Below are 20979 nucleotides of genomic sequence, written 5' to 3'. Positions count from 1 at the left end.
GGTATGGGCATTGTTGGCTCTGGCTTTCTGTGGCTGTCGCTGTAGTTTTGCCTCTCCTTCAGGGGAGGGGCTGTGTTCACTTGCCCAGGTCTACAAGCCTTGGCCTTTGCCCCACCCCCACAGGTGGGGCTGCTTGCCACAAGCCTTGGCACCATGAGCAGGGGTGAGCACTTCTGCTCAGCTGTGGGTCTCTGCCTGTTCCTGGGCTTTTGCCCCACCCCAGTGGGTGGAGCTGTGTTCATGAGTCTGGCTGCAAGCCTTGGCTCTGCCGGCCGGGCTGGGCTGTGTGCCTGCGCTCTGCCATGGGTCTCTGAAGTTCCCAGACTTTTGCCTTTCCCCTGAAGGCAGGATTGCAGGCAGGCCCGCTGCCGGCAGACCGCTTTCATGCACCCCTTCCATCCCCACCAGGTGAGACTGAGCTCATGCCAGGCCTCAGTCATGGCTGGCCAGGTTTCCACCCCCACGACAGAACCATGCTTCCGTGTCCTGCTACTATTGCCCTCCAGTGAGCCCTCAGCAGTGTGGGTGGGGGCGCTGCTGCTCAGACCCTAGCTCATCAAGGCTCTCTTCTTCTAAGTGACTCTGCTCTGAATGTTGTAGGAGAGCTTGTTTGGCTTCTGTCCTGCTTCCCTTTGCTGGTATTTCTGGTTCCAGGGGAAATATTTACTTCAGATTTGGGGAGTGACTCAGCCCAGTGGTGGCTGTTCCTCAAAGTGTTTCTTCCTGTGCCTCCTAGATTACACTCTCTTTCTGCTACTCTGGTCCTCTCCTTTCTCCCTGTCTCCTGGATCCCTGGGTGAGTGATTATAAAAGAGGTTTTCTGCACGGTCCCCTTAAGAAGAATCCTGGGTCTTGAGAAATCTGTCTTTTTCTCACAAACAGTATCCTGACTTGTTTCACAGCTAAATACTGTCCATATGCTTCTTCTAGGCTCTGGGGCTGCAGGCTGGGGCTTTGTTCCTGGGACTCAGGACCCTCCCCTCTCTGCTAAACTCACTTCTTGCCATGCGAGTCTCTCCTGGGAGCTTGGTAGCCCTCTCTGCATTTCTGCTTTTCCTACCAGTCTCAGTGTGACTTCTTTTGTGTTCCTTGGTTAAAGAGCCCTCTTAGTTTATTCCAAAGTTGGTTTTTCCAGATGATGGTTCTTAAAATTAAGTTGTAATCCACTTTGGTTCTGGGAGGTGGAAGTTGGTATGTCCTCCTACTCCATTGCCATCTTGCCGCCCTTGACCTCAAGGTTTTGAAACTGGGTTCTCAAGAGTCCCAGGTTGATGTTCTATCCACTGTGCCACCACCAGTCAGGGGACCCATCACCTCTGAAAGGGATCTCATGGTCAATTTCTGGTCATTTCCAGATTCTCTGTGTTTCCATTGAGGGGAGCAGTTACGGGTTCACAAGTGTTACTTGGTGTTTACAAGTGTTACTCTTAAGTGGTATATTCAAAGCTTAAGCTTTGATTTTAGACTTATTACAAACAGAACAGGGCCAGTTTGAGCTAGCTCTGTGGATATACTTTGAGGTGTAGGAGTTATATTTTAACTTTCTGATTGATTTCTTCTTGGATATTAGCATTAGCAGTGATAAAAGAGATAGTAATTTGAACAGAAGCATTGTGTTCCACCAGGATGTCTATAAAGCATATTTCAGTTTTGCTGCTACTGCCACTGAGTTGGAACTTTAGCCGTGGGAACTTTGGAAAGCTGCTGGTGTGGCCCTCAGAATACAGCCATTGGATCAATATGAAGACAATCTTGGATGAACTTGTCCAAAATGGTCATGAAGTGACTGTTCTGGCATCTTTGGCTTCTGTTTTAGTTGGTTGCATGAAATCATCTGTTTTTAAATTAAAAATTTACCCTACATCTTTAATTAAAAATGGTATGGTGGCCCTGGCCAGTTGGCTCAGTGGTAGAGCATTGACCTGGTATGCAGAGTCCCGGGTTTGATTCCTGGCCAGGGCACACAGAAGAAGCATCCATCTGCTTCTCCACCCCTCCCCCCTCTTTCCTCTCTGTCTCTCTCTTCCCCTCCCGCAGCCAAGGCTCCATTGGAGCAAAGTTGGCCCGGGCGCTGAGGATGGCTCTATGGCCTCTTCTCAGGCACTAGAATGGCTCTGGTTGCCTCAGAGAAACGCCCCAGATGGGCAGAGCATCGCCTCCTGGTGGGCATGCCGGGTTGATACCGGTCGGGTGCATGTGGGAGTCTGTCTGACTGCTTTCCCGTTTTCCAACTTCAGAAAAATAGAAAAAGAAAATGGTATGGTGATTTTTTTCATGCAGCTGACCAAATAAATAGACATATGATCTGCCAAAAGACACATTTTGGACATTTTTTTCACTAATGCAAGAAATGTTTTGGGAATTGTGTGATTTCATTGAAAAGCTCTGTAAAAATGTCATTTTTAATAAACTTATAACAAAAGTACAAGAATCAAGGTTTGATGTCATTCTTGAAGATGCAATTCAAATGGTTCAGCCTGTGGTGAGCCTCTGGCTGAACTATTGAAAATATCTTTAGTTTACACTTTCTGCTTCCCTCTGGCTATACAATTGAAAAGCATAATGGAGGAGGTCTAATCCCTCCATCCTACGTATTTGTTATTATGTCAGAATTAAGTGATGAAATGACCTTCATGGAAAGGGTAAAAATTATGATATATGTGTTTTATTTTGGCTTTTGATTCTAAACATTTAATGAGAAGTAGAATCAGATTTATAGGGAAATACTGGGTAAGTCATGTTTCTAGTTCATATCATGAAGTCCTAACTTTCCTAGTACCTTGGAAGGCGAGTTTGCATAAACATAAAGTCAGAATGAGAGTCAGAGGAATTTATATTTATAAGTGAAATGGTGAAATAATATCAGTAATTTTTCAATCCACAAATATTATAAAAATTATTAAATTATAAGGTCAGTGTGAATTTTGAGATCCATTAATAGTCTAAGACATTCCAGGAAGTCAGAGACCACAAACTGAGGCACTGCAGAGTTCTTTAAGCAATCACGTATTCATTTTTGTTTATTTGTTTGTTTGTAACAGGCTTAATTTTATAGAGGAGTTATAGTTAGAGCAGTATTAAGTAGAGATTTCCCATCTATGTCTTGTCCCAACACATACATTGTCTCCTCTATTATTAACATTTCCTAGCTGAGAAGTACATTGGTTACAATTGATGAAAGTATTATTATATCATTGTCATCCAAAGTCTATAGTTCACATTCACTCTTGATGTTAATTTATAGTGACCTGTATTCACTACTATAGTATTGTAGAGAGTAGTTCTACTGCCCTAAAAGTCCTTTGTGTTCTGCCTATTCAGTCTACACGTCAATATTACTATATATTTTTTCATTTTCAATAAGGATCATTAGAAATTTCACTAATTATTTTCATCATAGCAGACATGTAGATTGAAGAGTTACATATTTCTAGTACAGTGTCTGTGGAACATTGAGGAAATTGTTTTCCTGTGCATGGCTTTGTTTCATTTAAATTAAACTATTTCCCCATATTACCTGAAAGAATCCTTCACAACTGAAATATAAAGGGACCCTATCTCAGACTCAGAAACCTAAAATTTGAAGTTTCTAATTATTACATATTCCTTCATTAAAGTATTTACAAATTGCCTGTTTAAAAGACCTAAAATCTTGTTGAAGGGTGGTCATACAGTTATTACTCTATATTTTTAAAAATTATGGCTTCCTATTAAAGGAAAAATAAGCCAAAATTATGGTGACTACATCTATTTCCATAATTTATAAAATTATTCTGCTGCTTTTTTCACAAATACTTTTATTTAATACATAAATATTAAGCACCTAACATGAATCAAATGCAGTAGTAACTATACTCTAAAAACCTCATAGTTTACTTGGAAAATCTAGAAGTAAGGGAATAGCTTGCTAAATTGTAGATCTAGTCTGAGTACTCTAAAGAAAGGTGTCTCCCTGGGCATGGTAGAGTTAATTAATTAAGGAGTAGAAATCATTGTTTACACTTGCATTAGTTAATTTTGAACCTTTACAGAATAAACAAATGCATGATTAACTCTTTAGAGCTTAAATTAATATTTGTTTATGGTACTGAATGTACTGAGGTGACATTAGTGATATAAGCTATTATATCTTTATATATATATGAACAAAATGCATATAAAACATATACATTTGTAATTATATTTTCAATCCAAGACAATAATTGTTGGCTGCATTATGCCAAGCTCCTTTCAGAAAATTACCTCATATATTCACATTACAATATTCTAATTTTTTTTCTAGCGTTTGCTTGCTTTTCTTCCCTTCAGGAAGACCCATGACATTGTATGAGTTAAAGTAGAAGGCTAAAATGTGGCTCACTTGAACCTATTGGGTTCTTGAACTTCCTTACCCACTTTCATCACATTTTGACTTCGTTGGAGGACTCCATTGCAAACCTTCTAAACCCCTGTCAAAGGTAACCTATTCCTGTTTGTTTTGCTTTGGTTTTTTTGTTGTTGAATTTTCAGTGGAAATGTATCTGCATTCTTTATTTAGGGTGTTTTATCACAATCAGAAAGATATGGGAAGCCGAACAAAAGAACCCGTCAATTAAAAAATATTTCAATACCATTACAAGAATCTGAATTTTATTATGATTACAAAATAAAGGATTATATCTGTGAGACTTTGGGAATAGGGCTAGTTAATTAAATTAATGCCTCATTATTCAACATATTAGAAAGCATCACTTATTCATTCAAAGAATATTCTTAAAGTGACTAGCACAGTCCAGAAATAAGTGCTGAATATGCAAAGAAACAGTGTAGATACAATTTCTACGCATGCACATTTATCATTCTACTTGAAAAGATAGAATCTAAGCAAGTGATAAAAATTGTGTAAAAAGTATTATAATAAGAATAAGAAGAGATCACAATGTTAGAGAACATCCACCAAAGATCAAGGAAAGTATTTCATGTCAATGATAGTTAAGTGAGACCTGAAGGATGTGCAGTAAGAGGAGGAAGAGATGGGAAAAGACACAAGAAGTAAAGCAGGAGGAATAATAATGACAGTTCCTAAAAAATCTAAATTTAGTGTAGTAGGAAGAGGCTGAACAAAGAGGCAGATGATGCTGGCAAGGTTAAGTTAGAGGTAAGTAATTATAAAAATTTTGAGCCTGACCAGGCAGTGGCACAGTGGATAGAGTATGGCACTGGGATACAGAGGACCTGTGTTTGAAACCACAAGGTCGCCAGCTTGAGCACGGACTCACCAGCTTGAGCACAGGGTTGAGGGGTTGCTGGCTTGAGCGTGCGATCAAGACACGACCCCATGGTTGCTGGCTTGAGCCCAAGGTCACTAGCTTGAGCAAGGGTTCATTTGCTCTGCTGTAGCCCTCCCCCCCCCCCCATCAAGGCACATATGAGAAAGCAATCATTGAACAACTAAGGTGTTACAAAAAAGAATTGATGTTTCTCATCTCTCTCCCTTCCTGTCTGTCTTTGTCAAAAATAAAAAATAAAAAAGAACTTTGAAGCATGAGCCAATGGAAAAGAGAAAAGGAACTGAAAGGGAGAGATATGATCAGATTTCCTTTTTTATTAAATCCTCAAGATGTACTTACTGGATTGAATTGTACAGGGGCAAGAACAGAAAGCAGACCATATAGGAGGTTGTCAGAATTCAGGCAACAGATGATGAAAAACTGAACATTAAAGATATGACTATGCCTACTCTTACATCAACCTCATGTTTTCTTTCCATAGAAAAAAAGTTGCTTAATACACAGAAAATATTTTAAAAGTCTCTGGTACCTGGTCAGTGATACAGAGGTAATATTAACAAGTCATTGTTATTAATTTTGTTAGTATTATATGCATTATTAATAACCTTATATGTATCAGCCTATTTTTATGTGATTCCTCATTTAATAAAAACTGGTTTCCAGTAGGTCAAGATTATTATTTTTTTTTTTTGTATTTTTTTCTGAAGTGAGAAGCGGGGAGGCTAAGAGGATCCACCTGGCGTGCTCACTAGAGGGCGATGGTCTGCCCATCTGCGGCATTGCTTCATTGCAAACGGAGCTATTCTAGCACCTGAGGCAAGGCCATGGAGCCATCCTCAGTGCCCGGGCCAACTTTGCTCCAATGGAGCCTTGGCTGCAGGAAGGGAAGAGAGAGACAGAGAGGAAGGAGAAGGAGAAGGGTGGAGAAGCAGATGGGTGTTTCTCCTGTGTGCCCTGGCCGGGAATCGAACCTGGGACTTCCATATACCAGACCGAAGCTCTACCATTGAGTCAGCTGGCCAGGGCTAAGATTCTTTTTTTTTAATTAAAGTCATAGAGAACATGTCCTATGAAGTCCTTAAGAGTAAATGCATATGTAATTGGGCAATCAGATGAGCAAGTTGAAATGCTAAATTATTTTTGTAAAGCTTAGGTTCTTTACCAATACTCTAGCTTAAAGGGAAGTCCATTCCTTAACAATATGAACGTGTCCTTCAACAATATGGGCAGTTAAACCTAAAGTTTACTTGTCTTCACTATAGCATTCAAATAATTTTTCATTTGAGATCCCAAGGATTGACATCTAGAGCATAAAAGAGATTTACTTATTATAGCAGGTGCTCTCTGCCATAAACCAACTCTATAAAATATCAGCAAAGACCCCTTGGTGAATATGGTCTTTCACCATCAAAGCTGCCAGTCAGAGTGATCAAAGAGAAAATACATACTACATATACAATAAAGACCATAAATTTTGTATATTTAATAAAAACCAAATAATTTCCACTACTTCTATCTGAAAACTGTTACTAATTAAAAATTACAAAATAATTTTGTTAGTATATAAGATATTATCTCTTATAGGAGAAAGAATTTACATGTTTTAAGTTGATATTATATTTTTAAGACATAAATAGAAAGCAAACATCCTTTACTGAACTATTAAATAATTTATTAAGAGATCCTTTTGTTTACATTTGATTAGCAGCAACATAAAACAGCTCTTATTCAAGAGTTAATGAAATATCACTTTGATTATAAATTATATAGGTTATATATGGAAATATTCACAGGGGTAAAGGGTGAAGATTACTAAAAGTTTTTTTTTTTTTTTTGGGTAAGAGTGAAAGAGAAAGAGAAGGAGTAGGGAAGGGAGATAGATGAGAAGCATTAAGTTGTAATTGTGCCACTTTAGTTGTTCATTGATTGTTTCTCATATGGGCCTTGACCAGAGGTTCTAGCCAAACTAGTAACACCTTACTCAAGCCAGTGCCATTTGGCTCAGGCCAGCAACCATGGGATCATGTTGATGATCCCAAACTCAAGCCAGCCACCCTGCGCTCAACCTGGTGAGCCTGTGCTCAAGCCATTGACATCAGAGTTCTGAACTTGGGACCTCAGTGTCCCAAGTCAACACTCTATCCACTGTGCCACCGCTGGTCAGGAATGAAAGTTCTATTTAGTCTAAACCTATTTTTGAAAGATGTACTTCTTCACATTAAGGAAGAATGACAATGTCAGTAGAAGTGGAAAAAGAGGAGTAGGAGAAGCAGGATGAAAAGAAGAATGAATAGAAGTGTAATCATAATAATTAGTAATAGTAGCTATTGTTATTAATTGTAAAAACAAGGCTTGAATATAAGTCAATGGTTTATAAAACCAGTCTTTATTGTTTATTACACAAAGTATATTGTTTCCCCAAACTACTTGCTTTCCATTAATATTAGGATCCCAGATAATTTTCATACTTTCTTTTTAAAAAATAAGAATCTGGAAAATTGCAACAAGATTCTTAAAAATTCTTATAGATTTTGACTTTATAATATGCTTCTATGAAACTATCCAGAGAAATATAACCAAGATGTGCAAAAAATGTATATAAATTTCATGATGAGGATATACCTAGATGGAGAATACGGGTGATTTGTACTTACGTTTTTTAAATTCTGTTTCATAATTTTCCAAATGTTCTTTTGATGAGCATGTGATATTTTTATAAAGATGACACAGAATGAGAATAACCTGTCTATATCAGTGGTTAATCTATAAAGAGGGGCTGTTTTTCTATACATCTATAGGGAAGCATTTCCATAGTATGGTTGAAGAAGGCTATTGGTGGAGAACTAAAGATACAAAACATTAAACATGGGAAAGTATAAATGTTGCTACAGGTTACTGGATTCCCATAGATAACGAGGATGCACAGTGTTACTCATAGAAAAGTACAGACCTTCATATAAAACTAATGTCATCAGGGGTGAAATTGTACTTTTAAAGAACTTTCTGGACAATGTTGAGTTTGCAAGGTCAAAGTTTGAAAATATTTTCCTCTTTTCTTTAGTCTGTAAAAAAACAAAAAAAAAAGCCAAAAAGCTTTACAACAATGATTAAGATGAGAAAGTATATATTTTATATTAGGAAGATTAAGTCATTGTTTTTCAGAGAGAAAATAACATAATAAATTTAAAACAGGACAGAAAAAAAGGTGAGTATGCCATTTCGATGAAATAGTCAGAAAACTTGACTCCTCTATATGTGTACTTTTGGTAAGAAAATACATTGAACAATCAGGAATTACTCTAAACTAGAAAGGAATAAATTTATTTAAATTGGCAAGGGTCTTAGACCACAAGTAAGAGTAATTGTGAAACAATTCCAGGTAAATGCAGCTTCGCCAGAAACTTTATATAGTTTATCCTTGAACAATACAGGGGTTAAGAGCCCTGAACACCTCCTTTCCCATGGAAAATCTGTGTATTATCAAAAGGGAAATGAAAATCTATCGTGAAACAAATGAAATGCAAATATAACATACCGAAACGTATGGAATGCAGCAAAAGCAATTCTAAGAGGGAAGTTCATAGTGATAAATACCTGTATTAAGAAATGTAAAATATCTCAAATAAACAAACTACCTTTAAACCTCAAGAAACTAGATAAAGGAGAACAAACAAAACCCAAAGTTAGTAAATAGAAATAAATAACAAAGGTCAGTGCAGAAATAAATTAATTAAATAAAGACTAAAAAGATAATTGAAAAGATCAATAAAACTAAAAGCTGTTTTGGAAATTATAAGCAAAAATGACAGACCTTTAACTAGACTCAGCAAGAGAAAAAGAGAGAGAACTCTAATAAAATCAGAAACGAAGAAGAGATATTAGAATTGATATAGAAATACAAAAGATTATAAACGACTACTATGAAGGATTATACATGAACAAATTGGATACCCTAGAGGGGAAAAATAAATTTTTAGAAACAGATCTTGGCTATTGTAAATAACACTACAATGAACATAAAGGTGCATATGTTCTTTTGCATTAGTGTCTCAGGATTCTTAAGCTATATTCCCAGACTACATGGCCATAAAAAAGAAGTAAATCTTATCTTCGGTTACAGCGCAGATGGACCTGGAGAGCATTATGCTAAGTGACAAGCCAGTCAGAGAAAGACAAATACCATATGATTTCATTTATATGTGGAATCTAATGAACAAAATGAACTAACAAGCAAAATAGAGACAGACTCGTACAGAGAGAGCAGGCTGACAGCTGTGAGGGGTGGTGCTAGGTGAGAGGGTGGAGGGATTGGGCAAAGAAGGACAAAGAAAAAAGAGAAAAAAACTATGAGCATGGACAACCGTGTGATTGCCAGGTGGGGGCGGGTAGAGGCGGGCATGAGGTGATGGATGAAGACTTGACTTGGGAGAGGGAGGGGGTGAACACACAGTACAGTGTACAGATGATGTGTTGTCAAGTTGGGCACCTGAAACCTGTATAATTATGTTAACCAGTGTCACCCTCAAAATTCAATTAAAAAATAAAGAAACAAAGGGATTTCTAAAAACAATACAACCTACCAAGACTAACTTATGAAGAAATAGAAAATTTGAACAGACCAATTACTAGTAAGGAGATCAAATCAGTAATCGAAAACCTCCCAGTGAGGAAAAGTCAGGACCAGATGGCTTCACTGGTGAATTGTATCAGATATTTAAAGAAGAATTAATACCAATCCTTCTCAAACTTTTCCAAAAAAAATAGTTTTTAACTATCTTATATGTATAAGATTAGTTTTATATGGAAGATATTATTTTGTTGCTTTTCTGGGTCTGGAACTGAAATGCAACTGAGGCCTAGATGTTATTCCTAGGGGTTAATGCTTAAGCACTATTCTCTGGTCCCTTGGTTCATTTCTCTGCTGGGGGGTGGGGGGTGGTATAGCCAGCATGGTGAGCAATATGCTAGTGGAGAAAGGATTACCCTGGGGGCAAGGTCCTTGTTTTCCCAGTTTTGCCTGTTGCTAGGCACATGGAGCTTTCCTCCCTGGTGACTTCCCGTGCCCAGCCTGAAGTCCTTGCTCTGCTCATGTCTGTCTAACTGCCTATTGCACACTTACCTACTATGCCCTTTCTCCCATCCCCGCCATAGGTGATGTTATTACATGAAGAAAATGGAGCAGGGTGAACTAAGTAAATGATGGGAAAGGTCTGGAAATAATGCATTCGAGATTTTCATTTATTCCTTCATTCACAAATATTTGGGTACCTTTCTCAGCTTTGCACAACATGTCTCTTCTGTTTCCTTAAGGGCTTGCCTGAGAGTGCAGGGCCCCACAGACGGGGTTTTGAAACAGTGGATATATGCCGAGAGTTGAGAAATAACTCTTACTCAGCTTTTCACATAATGCAAGTGCTAGCTATTGTTTTTAGCTGCCAAGGACACCAGTCAGATTACTGGCCAAGCAGCAAAGTTTGTATCCCTGGGCATGTTGGTCAGCCCGGGTCACTCAGAACACTTCTCTCTCTGGTGAAGTAAGTCATGTGGTGCAAATCATAATATTTCACCAGGTGCAGATAACAAGGAAAGCTTTGCTTTTGAATACCCGAGTTAGAAGTTTTTGAAAAGAGATGCCATTGGTCCTATTTCTTATCTTGTGGAGAATATTTCTTTGTTGTAGGAGATAATGAAGCCACCAGAGGGATAGTGGAGATTAGAAATACAGAAAGATAGGAAGGGAGGGTGAGAGAGAGAGACAGAGGGGAGGAGGAGAAAGAGAGAGAGAGTGAAGAAAGCACTGATTGCTGCTTCCAGGTCTGAGGTTCTATATAAAAGCTGACATTCCTCAGCGTGTTAGTTGATGAAAGATTCTGGGCACAGGAGTCTGTCTTCTCAACCTGTATCACATCACACAATCTGGAGCCAGAAGCAGCACTGCTCAGATGTGTCTTTATAAACAGTTCCTTCAACCTCTGGTCCCTGTATCCTTATCGTCTATCAGCAATGTCCTCAAATCACATCGCTCAAGAAAAGCAACTTTTTTAGGTACAAAGGAGTGTTAATCTCAAAGGAGACATTTACTCAAAGGAACCAAATCTGTGGAAATTCAACTCTTGTCTCCCAAATGAACAATCTTTTACATAATTAAACAAAAACCTCTCCTTTTATTATTGTAGTCATTGCTTTACACTTACATAACAAAAACAAAAACAAACAAACAAAAAAACTCAAGAGGGTTAAGCAGAACGAAGAAGCTATTAGTCCCAAATATATTTCGGTATTTAAGTGAAACAAGTAAGTATTGGCAGCGTTGAAATGTTTTTTGGGTTTTTTTAGTTCCCACTCTTCTAAACCAAGGTGGCAAGATTCAGTCCTACCTCTAGCTCAAAGTACCCTGCACCGTTCTCTCTTCTAACAATCATGCTTTTTACTGCTTATATCCTACGAATCGAACTTAACCCATGGGGATGGTAATGCAGGTGACTTTCTTTTCCTTTTTGCTTCCGACATCACTCTAATGTTCCTGTGCAGATCATAAACATCTAACTGGGGTTATTCTTTGAGGACTTAGACATGTAGAACTGAAAACAAAGTAAAATGCCAAGGAAGGAAATAGAAACTTAGGAGAAACTACAGTGCAGGTAACTGGTTGAATGAATCTCTCATGCGTTGGGTTCAGAGTCCTGTGACTAATATCTGTGGTGCATTCTTGGAGGCAGGACCAAAGCCTTCAAAAGGGACCAGGTTAAAGCACAATGCAGATTAGAATCCAATGCTACAAGCAAACAATCCAATAAAAAAATGGGAAGAGGACATGCACAGACACTTTTCCCAGGAGGAAATACAGACGGCCAACAGATATATGAGAAGATGCTGATCTTCATTAGTTATTAGAGAAATGCAAATCAAAACTACAATGAGATACCACCTCACACCTGTTAGATTAGCTATTATCAACAAGACAGGTAATAACAAGTGTTGCAGGGGCTGTGGAGAAAGAGGAAATCTCATTCACTGTTGGTGGGAATGTAAAGTAGTACAACCATTATGGAAGAAAGTATGGTGGTTCCTCAAAAAATTAAAAATAGAACTACCATATGACCCAGCAATCTCTCTGCTGGGTATACAGTGTGTCCGTAAAGTCATGGTGCACTCTTGACTGGTCAGAGGAAAGCAACAAAAGACAATAGAAATGTGAAATCTGCACCGAATAAAAGGAAAACTCTCCCAATTTCATACCTATCCAGTGCAGTTCGATGTGGGCTCATGCACAGATTTTTTAGGGCTCTAAAAAATCCCGTAGCTATCCCGTATAGCCTCTACAGACTCGTCACTGACTGATGGCCTACCAGAACGGGGTTTCTTCACCAAACTGCCGGTTTCCTTCAACTGCTTATCCCACCAAATAATGTTATTCCCATGTGGTGGCGCTTTGTTATAAATATGCTGATATTCACATTGCACTTTGGTCATGGATTTGAATTTAGTGAGCCACAGAACACTGAACTTCCCTCTGTACCATCCACATCTCGACTGGCATGGCCGTGGGCTGCTCCGCTGTATACATGGTGTTCCGACATCATCTGCGCCTGCGCACATGCTGTCACATCATCCTACAGAAACTGGGAGGGTTTTCCTTTAATTTGGTGCAGATTTCACATTTCTATCACTTTTGTTGCTTTCCTGTGACTAGTGAAAAGTGCACCATGACTTTACAGACACACTGTGTATCCCCATAACTCAAAAACGCTGGTACATAAAGACACATGCAGCTCCATGTTCATCGCAGCATTGTTCACAGTGGCCAAGACATGGGAACAACCAAAAAGCCCTTTAATAGAAGCTTGATAAAGAGGAGATGTGGTACATATATACAATGGAATACTACTCAGCCATAAGAAATGATGACATCAGATCATTTACAACAACACGGATGGAACTTGATAACATTATACTGAGTGAAATAAGTAAATCAGAAAAAACTTAAGAACTGTATGATTCCATACATAGGTGGGACACAAAAATGAGAGACTCATGGACATGGACAAGAGTGTGGTGGTTACCAGGGGGAGGGGAAGGGAGGAGATGGAGGGAGTGGGGGTAGGGGAGGGGCACAAAAAAACCAAATAGAAGGTGACAGAGGACAATTTGACTTTTGGTGATGGGTATACGACATAATCAAATGCCAAAATGACCTGGAGATGTTTTCTCTAAATCTATATACCCTGATTAATCAATGTTATCCTGTTAAAATTAATTGTCTAAAAAAAAAAAAAAGAATCCAATGCTGTCCAAATTATTTGAGTGTGGCATAAACCCTTCAAATGTATGCCTTGCCTATTCACACTGCTGCCAAATAAGAGCTGCAGGCTTGACCAGTTCCTTTCAACTTAAGTTTCCACAAGAGCTCTCTCTTCATTCAGTCTTGATGTTTTTGCCATTTGACTGGTATCCTGACCTGGTACCACTTCTCTTTCTGCTTTTGCTGTTGGTACTAAGAGCATAAAGGGAGTGTGAGCTATTATAAGACAAGAGATATGGCACATGATAATTTTGATATTATTTTTATTTCTATAAAGAAGAAAATGAACATTTTTATAAAAATTTTGTTCACTTATTGATTTTTAGAGAGAGAGACATCAATTTGTATTCCTTTTATTTATGCATTCATTGGTTGATTCTTTTTTTTTTTTTTTTTGTATTTTTCTGAAGCTAGAAACGGGGAGAGACAGTCAGACAGACTCCCGCATGCGCCCGACCGGGATCCACCCGGCACGCCCACCAGGGGGTGACGCTCTGCCCACCAGGGGGCGATGCTCTGCCCCTCTGGGGCATCGCTCTGTTGCGACCAGAGCCACTCCAGCACCTGGGGCAGAGGCCAAGGAGCCATCCCCAGCACCCGGGCCATCTTTGCTCCAATGGAGCCTCGGCTGTGGGAGGGGAAGAGAGAGACAGAGAGGAAGGAGAGGGGGAGGGGTGGAGAAGCAGATGGGCGCCTCTCCTGTGTGCCCTGGCCGGGAATTGAACCCGGGACTTTTGCACGCCAGGCCGACGCTCTACCACTGAGCCAACCGGCCAGGGCCTCATTGGTTGATTCTTGTATGTGCCCTGACCAGAGATCAAACCTGCAAACCTTAGTGTATCAGGATGACACTCTAACCAACTGAGCTACCCAGCCGGGGTCTAAGATGGACATTTAAAAGAAAGACTAGTAATAACCATAAGTAGGATTGTGTTAGAGAAGCCAAGCTGCAATAGGATGAAATTTCAACAGAGAGTGAGACTTAATAATTAGATTGATCTTATTCTTCCTCCAGCATCATCCTGCTGATCAAAAAGAGGCAAGAAGCAGAAACGGGGATATTCTGGGTTTGGTGAGTGTGAGGAAAACAGCTGCGTTAGGCTTGCTTACTTGTTTCCTGGCTGCAAGCACTTGGCACAATTAGTGCGTGAGCACATGGCAGAAAGCCATGGGTGTTTCTCTATGAAAAGCTTTGGGTGCTTTCCCTCGGGGTGTGATTCTCCTAGATCATTCTCCTGCCATTGTGAGAAGGTATGGTTCCCTGATTCCCTCAGCTGCCACCATGAGGGGCAGTTTTACTGATCCCTTGCTCTCCATTGTAAAAAGCACTGATTCTTTGTTTATTTGCTCACCTGTCTCTGAGAGCCTCCAATAAATGGGTAATGGCCCAACATTTCCCAGCTCCAAAGCTTCTCTACTCTCTGCCTGAATTCAGTGGACCAAGCCTGGCCTCAACCACTGGCATTACCTCTGGCGTAGTTGGCAAGATTTGGATCAGATCGGTACAGAGCTGCCAACACCCTTGAAGGGTGGGATAGAGGAGTGGCCATTGTTCTCCAGCATATGGTTCTCTATGGCTGTCCTGTTGGGGTCCATGGGCTGGGTGTTTTTTATAGCCCTGCTAGAAGAAACCAAAAGTTCTGTGCGAGAGGCTGCCCAAGGTCAGAAGATCCGGGATGAACTGCAGACCGAGTGCCAACAATGGCCTGAGCTAGAACATCACTGGAGAAAGTGTTGCAGATTCGAGAACTACAGTTCAGGCTACAGGCTGGTGCACCATCTCTATTGTCATATAGCTTGCTTGTGCTTTGGTAGTTCTGTTGCTGTAGTGTTTACTGCTTCTCTTTGTGTAATGTACCTCACCTCTCGCACAGGGGCCATTATAGAAGAAATCTGTCACATAGACCATGAAGCGAGCAACCCTAAAGGGGTGCAATTGGGGAAAACAGCTGTGTTAGGCTCGTTTGCTGGTTTCCTGACTGTGAGCACTTAGCATAATTAGTGTGTGAGCATGTGGCAGAAAGCCGTGTGTGTCTCTATGAAAAGCTATGGTTGCTTTCCCTAGGGGGTGATTCACTAAGATTGCTCTCCCACCACTGTGACGTATGATTTTCTGATTCCCTCGCAGCCACTGTGAGGGGTAGTGTTCCTGTTTCCTTGCCCTCTACTGAAATAATAGGTTTTCCTTTGTTTATTTGCTCTCTTGTTTCTGTGAGCCTTCAATAAATGGGTAATGGCTCAACATATTCCAGCTTTACAGTTCCTCTATCATCTGCCCGAATTCAGTGTGAACCTGCCTGGCCTTGACCACTGGCATTAGGTTGAGATACCATAGGTCCACTGTATGGTTAAGAGCATGTAGGATATTGAAAGCCATTCATAGAAATGGCTTTATTAAACATTGTCATCATGGAATCTCAATTGGTCGGATATTATAGATTGGCTTATGCAACACTTATTTCTTATCTTTTTCTTCTCTGACTCTTATTATAGTAGCTATAAAACCTAAAATCTCAATTCTCCAGCCATTCTTGAAACTGAAGTGGCTGTGTGACAGGGTTATGGCCAATGAAATATAAGCAGATGTGTGGTTTTGTGGCCTGGAGGCACTGACACCATTTGGTACAGTGAGGCAACAAGTAAGGACAATGAGAGCACAATAAAGATGACAGACCAAAGAGGTAGAAAGAGTTTGGGTGTCTAGTGGCATGGTGGAGTCATAGCACCAGCCTGGAAAAGCCTGTCCCAGAAGGTTAGACAGTAAACCTCTATTCTTTTAAGCCAGTGCTTCTCGTCCTTTTCCATATCTTGGCATACAAAGAAATAATAAGATTTATATGCCACATGTGGGTAGATGGATGAAGCTGCTCAGAACTGGAGAAATCTCTCACACCTTAAATGTCCACTCCAAACACTAAAGGATCACTATCTCCGCTTGCTTTTAAACAGTTGAAGGTCTCAGAGAATTCTGACTTAATCCACTTTTAGTTGGAGTTTTTCTTCCCTGAAGCTGAAAACATCCTTGACACACTCGAGTTTGAAGAACATCTTGGGAGGCAAGGAGATAATTTTTAACCTGAGAAAGAGGGACTAGTTAGGTAACTGAAAGTTGTGATGATGGTACCAAGCAAGTTAGCCTCTGTGAGGTAAAAGTGTAAATACGGCATATGTAATGCTGGTTGTCGAGGCCAGGCAGGTTCACATTGAATTTGGGCAGATGGCAGAGGAACTGCAGAGCCAGAAAGTGTCCATTTATTGGAGGCTCTCAGAGGCGGGAGAGCAAATAAGCAAAGGAAAACCTCTTTTCGCGGTAGAGGGCAAGGAATCAGGAATACCACCCCTCACGGTGGCGGTGGCAGCTGAGGGACTCAGAGAACTGCAATCTGGGAGAATCACCCCCAAGGGAAAACACCCATAGCTTTTCATAGAGACACACATGTGGCTTTCTGCCACGTGCTCATGCACTAATTATGCAAAGTGCTTGCAGCTGGGAAACCAGCAAGCAAGCTTAACACAGCTGTTTTCCCAACAGCATGTGAAAGAGAAATTCTGTTAAAAGAGAGGGATTTTTATGTAAAGAATTTGAGGATTGCTCATTAGGATGGGAGATCAAGGTCAAGTCTCTGCAGGTGCCTGGCTGACGTGGTGAAGATGGAGCTCTGTGGAGTCCAGGAGGGAAATAGGGACTAGGAAAATTGGAGCTGGGAAGTGCCTTAGGAGGCAGAAGATACTGATTCAGCACTGTTGTGGGCTAGACGTATTGAAAGAGAAGAAAGAGGTCTCTGCTAGCTGAGAGCTGTAATGCTGTGAGCTGGGGAGGGGATTTAGACTGAGGATAAATGTGTCAAAAGATGAGATGGGAAGAGAAGGTTTTTATTGTTGTTGGTCAAATAAATTTGTAAATATGATATATATGTTTTCTCACTTTGGGTGTGGGAGACAGGCTGTAAGCTGGCTTTAAGACTAAGCCTTTCCCTCCCTTCTGATACTAAGATCTTTCAAAACTAAGCTTTTCCCCACACCCTTGACTGTTGCATGATGTAGGGTGCTGCACTCTTATGAAGAATCCCATTTATGCTTCAGATAAGTGACTTTGTATCAGAGACTTCCTTATTTGTATATTGGATTAAAGGTTTTGATTGCTACACTATAAAATGGGGCAGACTGGGGACTCACTCTCACTCAGTTCCTGAAATTAGCATTGCATAAAAGAAGCATCCAAGATGGCAGAGTGCTGAAGGAGAAGCCAGCTTGTGCAGAGATTGTGTAGAGAGAAGGAGATGGAGAACAGAGGTGAATATGGCTGGTGAGGTAGAAAGCTTTGATTCTAGGAAACTTGGATGAGTCAGTGGCTTTGGGAGCCCTGAATTGAAAGGGAAGTGTTTTCCCACTGTGTGTATTTCTTGCCCACTAGGTACAAGCTAGGATTAAAAGTAATGGCCCACCAGTTCTTGGCTCTGTTGTTTCATTACCGTCTGTCCGAATCAAATGCGAACCTGCATGGGCCAGGAGGCTGTGATGGTGGCCATGGCTACTGGCTTTACATTTGTCAAGAAGTAGCACTGGCAAATCTAGGAGAATAACCTTGCCGCAAACCCACACTTCTCCCTTTAACCTATTCTTTCTTCTTGTCTTCTGAGCAATTTAGGTCAGACTGCAGCACTGCAGACAAAATATATAGATGAGCACATTTTTCTAAGTCACCTTCTCTGGTGACAGAGATTCTTTTCTTGACTAAACGACTCAGTCTTATCTGAACTTTTTTTCAGCTACATCTGACTTTTGAACTTTGGTGTTCTTCTCAGCATTGTCCAATTTTAGCAAGAATCATAATAAGTCAGTTTAACCAGAATCTCCCATCTTCCATATCTGATCATTTTCAATATTTAATTGGGTTTCTCATCTGCCATCACCCCCCAGGTGATAAATCTGATCACCCTGGCCTGCCTTCAGTAAGAACCCTGTTTGGTTGGTTTGGCCAGAATCACCTCTGGTTTCCTCTTAGTAATGATCTCCATCCTGTCCCTTGGCTAAAAATTCCCACTTGACTGTGTTATGTCTGAGGTTGAGTCCAATCTCTCTCCCTTACTGCAAGACCCCATTGCAGATGAACTGGTCGGCAAACTGCGGCTTGTGAGCCACATGCGGCCCTTTGGCCCCTTGAGTGTGGCTCTCCCACAAAATACCATGTGCAGGCGCTACCTCAATAAGGAATGTACCTACCTATATAGTTTAAGTTTAAAAAATTTGGCTCTCGAAAGAAATTTCAATCGTTGTACTGTTGATATTTGTCTCTGTAGACTAATGAGTTTGCTGACCACTGCAACAACCCCCCCTTAATAGTCTGCATTACCATCTGCAACAAGTGTCACAAATAATTTTTTTAAATAATTTGAATAATATTTATTCTCTAACATTGATTAGGACTCAGAGTAATCCATAATAATAATAATGATTATAGATAGTATAGGCACAGATTATTGAATATGTAATGTACTAGATGTCTGACACCATTCAGTATAATATACAAATATCTACTCATTTAATCTTCATAAAAACCCAGTCAACTTTGTGTTAAGGCAGCATTGAACATTATGATCTGGTGTGTGAAAGAGTACACTGGACTGTTCAGAAGATGATTTTATTTAAACAATTGCAATAGAGGAAACATTTATTAATGTGAAACCCTCAAAGAAAAGGAGGGGCCTGGATTTTACAGAGGCAACTAAGCAAGGGAGTCATTTGCCAGAGGGAGTTATAAGGAAGGATGGAGGCATCTTGGAATGTGAGAAGACAGGGCTGTGCTTTCTGGTTAGCCATTTCCAGGAACACAAAATGGTGCCAGGATTTCTTAACCATTGCTGCTCAAAGACAGAGCTCTGATAAAAGTCCGATGCTGTCAGATGGCAGATGAATAAGAGAAGTATATGAATGTAGCAAACAATTTAATGACAACTTTTTAAATCTTATGCCCCTAATTCAAACCCTTTAACACAAATTGAAGGCAAAAACTATTATTCTATGTGTTGTCTAAAATTATCTAATGTTTAATGTAAGGAGAATGGAAGAGTAGAATCCTCCTCTGTGCTACATTTTAAGAGAAGTCAATATATGATAGAAATTATGAGGTGATTATCTATGATATAGAATGATTACTTTAAGTTTTTAACAAGCTTCCCAATAATCCATTCTTGGAAATAGTGTCAACAGTGAAAGTCAACTCAAATAACTTAACAACAAGAAAAATAACATCACCCTCTGGGAAAGCTAATCTTATGGCATTTAAATAAAAAATCTGCAACAGTGTTTGTCTAAGTCATTGGTTATCCCCAGAACTTCAAATAGTACTTTACATAGAGTAGGTACTCAAATATTTGCTTAAATTAGTGACTTTGTAAGGATAAATTTAGAGACTGTGTAGAACTGCAGGACTAAAGAGTTTGGGAGTGCTTTAGAATCTAATCAAAATAATTTAGATTCAATCTTGTTAGACAAGTCTGGAATGTGACTAAAGTTTAATGAATAAAACCCTAAGCAGTGGTATTATATCTTATTTAGGAAGATGATGTAAATAAAGGGGTTCAGAATACACCACCCCAAATATGCTGACTTGGCATGTTGACTATTTTGAGCTAAAAATAATTGAAAAACAACAGGTGCAAGATAGGTACGCTGATCTCCCTTTCTTCCTGAAAATAGGAGAAAACTGCCATGCAAAAGATGCCTTTCCTGAACCTAGAGGAAAAGAACAATCTTATCACCAGAGAGAGGAAATTGAAGCTCAGAAGAATAAACCCTGTTAAAATAACCCTTATCTTCCTTTTGTTTCCACATATACTTTATGTACTTTTTCTCACTTACTATAATTGGTTCAACCTAGTACATAACACTTAGGTCTAATCACTTTTTGGGTCTTCATTTTCCAGTGAATACTCCTATGTACATGTAAAAATAAAATCTGTATGATTTTTTCCTGTCTGCTTTTAATCTGTTTTATTAATTTAATTCTCAGGCTCAGCTAGAGGCCTGAAAATGGTGGAAGAAAATTTTGGCTTCCCTATATAAACAAAAAGGTAAGTGTACGGCCAGTAGCCACGGCCACCATCACAGCCACCTGGCCCGTGTAGGTTCGCATTTGATTTGGACAGACAGTAATGAAACAACAGAGCCAAGAACTGGTGGGCCATTAGCTTTAATCCTAGCTTGTACCCAGCAGGCAAGAAATACACACAGTGGGAAAACACTTCCCTTTCAATTCAGGGCTCCCAAAGCCACTGACTTATCCGAGTTTCTTAGAATCAAAGGTTTCTACTTCACCAGCCTTATTCACCTCTGTTCCCCCTCTCCTTCTCTCTGCACAAACTGCACAAACTGGCTTCTCCTTCAGTCACCATCTTGGCTGCTTCT

At 39.9% G+C, this 20979-nt stretch overlaps 1 pseudogene; it reads left to right on the top strand.

The window, feature by feature from the left end:
• Positions 1-1626: 1626 nt before the first annotated feature.
• On the top strand, positions 1627-20630 carry LOC136406112 (UDP-glucuronosyltransferase 2B31-like; annotated as a pseudogene).
• Positions 20631-20979: the final 349 nt, after the last annotated feature.

Source organism: Saccopteryx leptura, chromosome 5 (genome assembly GCF_036850995.1).
Source record: "Saccopteryx leptura isolate mSacLep1 chromosome 5, mSacLep1_pri_phased_curated, whole genome shotgun sequence".
In the NCBI taxonomy this organism is placed as follows: Eukaryota; Metazoa; Chordata; class Mammalia; order Chiroptera; family Emballonuridae; genus Saccopteryx; species Saccopteryx leptura.
Note: the sequence above shows the minus strand (reverse complement) of the source record. Positions and strands in the feature narration are given on the sequence as shown.